Genomic DNA, 6,799 nt, shown 5'->3' with positions numbered 1-6,799 from the left:
TTGATGTGGACCCCTCTCTACTTATTTTTCCTAAGTTCTATAACTCTTCGGCCACATCCACATTTGGGCTTTAGTTACAATTGATCCCACCAGGATAAAACCCAACATAGCAGTCTGTCCTGCTGGATCACATTCCGGATAAAAGTCCCCATGACCCTTCATGCTCTGATAAAAGTAGTCAATCCAACAGACTCACTCAGTTACATGAATACTTATCACACTGTTCTGGCTCTTTGAAAGTCGTCATGTCTTGCAAGAGATACATTCCGAGGAGAACACAATTTCTCCACTAGGGGGTTGACTATGAGTCACTTACATCTCTGAGTCCCGAGTGGTAGACCCGATACTTTGGTTATTAACCAGAGTTGGTAGCTATTGAGGCACATTCTGGTTGTTATCAGTTTAATGGTCACGAAATAGCCTTCATGACTGTTAATACTGTCAGATGGCTAATGTCTTTTGGTCCATCATCCGATATAGACTTTATATTGTGATGTGCTATTCTACTGGTCCCACTATTAATTCCACTAATTGTCAGACACACTTAGAGACTCTGGACAGACGTTGGCTTGCTGATTTCACTACAGAGTCATGAGAACCTTGAGATGTTTTTATTTTATTGACAATGAGTGTTTTTGGATATTTACAGAATGTGGGTTAAACACATTGATGTTGGTGAAACAGGGTGATGTTTGATTGAATTGTATTAAGTGATAGTGTAGTGAGACTAGAGAAACAGAATGAATGGGTTAGCTGTGTAGTCTGATTAAATGAATACCATTGGGTTTGTTTGTGATTTTTATGGTCGGATAATAATTCACATTCTGGAATACTATTCTTCCCTTGGAGAGAGGAAACGTTGACAAAAAATACTTGTTGTTGGTTTCAGTATTAAAAAAAAACCCATGTGAGAATAGCAAACAAACCAAGGAGCTGGTAAGTGAGAAAAAAATCTCTCATGGAAGCAAAAACCAAGGTCTCTTTGCAACTAAAGTTCCACTTTCGCTCACTTTCTGTTTTCAAGAAACAATGTCAATCATGACATCATTGACTCCAACAGTCAGAGTTGTGTCTGTAATGAGGCAGGTGACTCAAGCACCATTATGAAGGGAATTAAAATAGTTGACATTTAATTGATAAAAAAAACAATAGATCAAGTAGATAATGATTAAAAGTGTCAATTTTTTGTGTCTATTTAAGCAGTTGTAATGAAAGTTCAAAAAACTGTTTAAAACAGATTTGATTGCTTAGAACAGATAATGCAGATCTCTGATGTTCCCCATTGGTCTATTTGTATGGCTTCATTGAACAACCAGAATAGACAGAGTGGTCTTTTTAGGCTTAGATAAATCAGTTGACCAAACGTTCACAGATTTGGGTCATCCAGCAACCGTGCAAGTTACCAGATCTGCCCATGTGTGGGCAGACTGAGAGGTGAGATGGCTTCTTGCTGCTTTGAAAAACAAGTGCATTCGACAGACCCGTACCCACAATTCGGCTGTCTGGCAGCATTAACTGAGTCAAATCCTTGTTCTGAGAAAATATTAAACAATTGTATAATTGCCTGCATAGATCTGTCCACTGATTGTATCTAGCTCTCTTATGTTTTACTTGAACTACTAACTACATAATTTGGAGGTGGTGCGGGCTATGCTGTGGATAGTACTAAAATAAACCATGAAAAACATGCACTCAAAATTATTTGTACAAAGGATGTGTTTATGGTTTTAGTAATACACACTTGTAATAACATATACACATAGACCCAATTAATTAAAAACAAGTTATATACCCATTGTAAAAGTAGGAAATACACTCTCCAAAGGGTTTAAATGACCACCTACTGTGGACTTGAAGCAGATGAACACAAGTTCCGTGACATTAAAAGTGTACAATAGAAATTGCTTGGCAGAGAGTTTCGTTAAACAAACTGTTTTCAGTTCCTCCTTTCCTTGGTGTAGGAAATAGGTACTCTATTTGTAAATACTTTTTCCACTTGCTCTATTTTCTTTAACATGTTTTAGATGGTGTGTAAGATAACTTTATGATGTAGTGTGAATATAATGATGACGGTACCGCTATTCTCACATTTTGTCTACGGAATTGGCGATACCAAAATGGAACAGTAAAAAAATTTTTTTTTCTGGATTTAAATAAATATTTAAATAAAAAAAAAACAATAAAATGATCTAATTATAATTATTTGGGGTTTTGAAATTTCTGTGCTTTAATATTTGTGAGCTTTGTTCTTTAAACAGTGCTATGCTGTATAGTATGATATATCCAGAATGCAAATTCCTTAGCCATGTATATAGCTGGTTTCTTTGTCTTCATTTCATTTCGGGAGCTTTGAGCCAAAATATCTATGCGCTCATTGACTTGTGAGTGTCCCAGAATAGTACTATCCTGTTCTAATATGTCTAAACAGGATAAAATGTAACGGATAGATAATAAAATCTTTGTATATATGAATACAAGAATACAAAATTACAAAAATTGACCTAAATGTATATAAGAGTACAACAGTTTTATTAACACTTTGCGTGTGCAGATCAAGTTTATATTAAACCTCAAGATATCAATAAGAAGATAAAAACAACCTATTGAGTGAAACCATAAAAGTCAAAAAACATATATCCTTTGAATAACAAGTATCAAACATATGACATAATCAGCCAACCAGTCCTTGTACTGTTAATCGTCCAAACGTGCTGTATTAAAAATATTGATGCTAATGAAGTAATTGACAGAGAAATGTGTAAACAAGCAGATCCAATTGTCCAGTGTGTGGTGGGTCCAAGCGTGGTAAACCAGATTACACAAAGTGGATCCAATGAAAACAATATAGAGCTAGAGTCAATAGATTATCTCGTTAAGAAAATTAGTTACTTGCGATTGGTAGTATATGTCACAGTTCCGGGGGGAGTCCAATGGTATGGTGCTTGTAACAGATGAGTAGTATCGCAGTTCTGGAGGAGAGCAGGTGGGAGCTTTGGCCTAGTAGTCTGCAACTGAATGTGCATAAGTAACAATTAGTGGCAAGATTGGGCCTGATTCATGTTTGGACATACGCCTATTTGCGTAGAGTAGTTTGCGTCGAATAGTTATGCTCATGCCCAAAAATGGACCTTACGCCATTGATCGCAATTGCATGCAATTCCTATCCAAATTCAAATGACACACCTGCCTATAACTTGAGAAGCGGAATGGAGGAGGGACGTGTCTAACTAACTTAGGCCATGTACAGTAAGTCTGTGCCGAGGGCATTCTGTCAAGATGCGGCCAACTCAAGTCCTGGGTTTCTCATAAGCACACTTGGTTTCAGCCATATCTTGTACACCAGCTACAGGACAGGTTTAAATGCTGACTGATAGTGATGACTGACACGGCATAGGCTTTACATTTAAAATGACACGTATACATTGCACAAGCTAGCGCAGAACATGTGTATGCCACTAAGATAGACTACAAAGATGCATTGTATTTACAGTATACATTGAAAGTATCTTGATTTATGTGTTGAATGTAAAAAGCAAACAAACCTTTTTTTCTTGAAGATCCGTATTTATATTAATCAGCATACTCACAATAGCTGTCAATTTATATTATAGCAGAATATTTTTTGTATGCATTCTGTTGTGGCCTTATATTGCACATACACTTGTGTGTATACTGCAGTCTATTCTCTGTCTACATCCAGCAAGAATATGAATCAGGCCCATTATGTGTAGCACCACTAGTGTGTTTAGGTGGAAATTACAGGCAAATGGAACACCCACAACCAGTACTATTATACCTTGTCACCAGCATGTTCTGACAGCCATTGGTATGCAGGGGTTATAAGCAATCCATCACCTGCTGGGATTAGTAGTGCACCAGCAATAAATATACTAATTACCAATTTAAACTTTATTACCCCACACTCACCATCCCAGGGGTGTTTGGGAAGACCCCATTGCTTCAGCCCAAATCCCTTAAGGAAATCAGCCTGTGCTGATCAGGCTAGGACTGGGTGACATATGCCCCTTCTCTCCCTCATTCCGCCCTTCAAATCGTAGGCAGTTTGAGGTGTCATTTGTGTTTAAACTTAATTTGGATGCACTTGTGTTCGCTGGCATAAAAGTCTGTTTCTGAGCAATTTCATGCAAACTACGGCACACAACGGGACTTACATCCGAAGATGAAGCAGGCCCAATAATTCTATGCAGATGTCATTAGCACCATCAGTTATCTACTTAAAGAGGTGATTTATTTTGATCTCAACACATATTGAAATCATTTGAAGTCCAAAATCTCAGACCAGAATGAAACACAATTATTTGCTGGACTTGTCATTACAGCCATTAGTAATCTAGGTATAGATATACAGTTATTAATTGTGATCTCAACCGATTTTTGTTATAAAAGTAATCAGATCATCCAACCTCTACAGTTGAAGCCCTTTTTTCACTTCAGTTCAATTTACTTTATAAAGAATGTCAAATGTCATAAAAAAAAGATAAGTAGCTAAAAAGATTAGATGAAAGGAATAACATAGAGGTCATGTGTGTGCTCCTGTTAAACAGGCAACTGGTGATGATAATGGTTATGATGATGATGTTGATGTTGTTGATAATGATGGTGGTGATGGTTATGATGATGGTGACGATGGTTGTGATGATGATGGTGATAATAATGGTGATGATGATGGTTATGATGATGGTGATGATGGTTGTGATAATGATGATGATGGTGTTCATTGGGCTGAGGAAGATGATGGTGGTGATGATGATGGTGACAATGATGGTGATGATGATGTTGATGGTGGTGGTGAAAATTATGGTGATGATGATGGTGATGATGGTTGTGATGATGATGATGGTGGTGATATTTATGGTGATGATGATGGTGACGATGATGATGACGGTGCTGCTGATGATGATGATGGTGGGGATGTTGATAATGGCAATGATGGTGATGGTTGTGATGATGATGGTGTTTATTGGGCTGAGGATGATGATGGTGGTGATGATGATGGTGATGAAGATGGTGATGATGATGTTGAAGGTGGTGGTGACAATGATGGCGATGATGGTTGTGATGATGATGATGGTTATGATGATGGTGATGATGGTTGTGATGATGATGATGGTTATGATGATGGTGATGATGGTTGTGAAGATGATGATGGTGATGATGATGGTGTTCATTGGGCTGAGGATGATGATGGTGGTGATGATGATGGTGATGAAGATGGTGATGGTGATGTTGATGGTGGTGGTGGGGATGATGATGATGATGGTGGTGATATTGATGGTGATGATGATGACAGTGCTGATGATGATGATGGTAGTGATGTTGATAATGGCAATGATGGTGATGGCTGTGATGATGATGATGATGGTGATGAAGATGGTGGTGATGATGCTGATGGTGGTGGTGACGATGATGGTGATGATGGTTGTGATGATGATGATGATGATGATGATATTGATGGTGATGATGATGATGACAGTGCTGGTGATGATGATGGCAATGATGGTGATGGCTGTGATGATGATGATCGTGATGATGATGTTGAAGATGATAATGGTTGTCCTGATGATGATGGCGATGATGATGGTTATGATGATGAAGGTTATGATGATGATGGTTATGATGATGATGGCGATGATGCTGGTTATGATGATGAAGGTTATGATGATGCTGGTAATGATGATGATGGTAGCATATGTATTAACAGAGAAACACAATACGATGATAGAAAATATGATATATTTTAGATCTAAGCCTCTACAATTAACAATATTAGTAGTATGTTTTAACACATTGCATTCGTAAAATCTTTTACTGTATGACTCCTGGTCACAACTGCAGTGCTGGATTTACCACTCTTTCTGTGCAAAAGTAGACACTTGCTATCCTGGTAAATAGGACAATTGTAAATAGTATATAGCTCCGAAAATCTGGAGCAGTCAGCTTTGAAAACGATGACAAAATATTGGAGAAAAACCCTGGCAATTGGTAAGTAGGCCTCTATGCCTTTAATGTTCCTTTCCTCTCCCTCTGTCATCAACATTACATCACCATACATTCCTATATTGCTTTTGGATGTCAGTGTCCCAAATGCACTGTATTAAATTTAAGATTCCATAGTTCATCATGGGAAACCTTGTTAAAAACTAAGTGCGCTATATCCACCGATCCACCCAGCTCTCTATTACTTTAGTTACTGGGTCAAAAATAATCCGCTAGATTTGTTTAACATGATCAGTCTGAAACAGATCCATGCTAATATATTTCAGTCTACACACCTCTTTAGTGTTGGTGAACAACTTTGAAGTTTTAATAGTAAAATATGGAACAGAAATATTAATTTAGGTAGTCTGCATTTCAGTTGAATGTTTAAACATATCCATCTTCCATTAGATGTGCCCTATTAGACATCCCATTGTACTACTCCTTTCAATAATGTATCCAAGGCTGCCAAGAGAAATTTCAGGCCCTGGTATAATAGCTTATTTGGGGCCCCTTCCACAGCCACCAATGGGGATGGGGGCACAACAGGTTTGTGGCTCATCCCACTGTATAAACAGGTCAGGGCCCCAAAGGCACCCCCTCTCTGTGCCCTTGAATTACTCTAAGGAATTTCTTTGGCACCCTTATCTGATTGTGCAAATGTTTCTTCTTTTAGGGCTTTATTATGTATTTATACTCTTTTAGACTGACTTTATATGCTTGTTTATCCTTGTTTATGGAACACAAATAGAAACTTTTGTTTTACTTAGTGATTCATTGATAACCATAGCACACTGAATGA

Source organism: Mixophyes fleayi, chromosome 4, assembly GCF_038048845.1.
Source record: "Mixophyes fleayi isolate aMixFle1 chromosome 4, aMixFle1.hap1, whole genome shotgun sequence".
Taxonomy (NCBI): Eukaryota; Metazoa; Chordata; class Amphibia; order Anura; family Limnodynastidae; genus Mixophyes; species Mixophyes fleayi.
Note: the sequence above shows the minus strand (reverse complement) of the source record.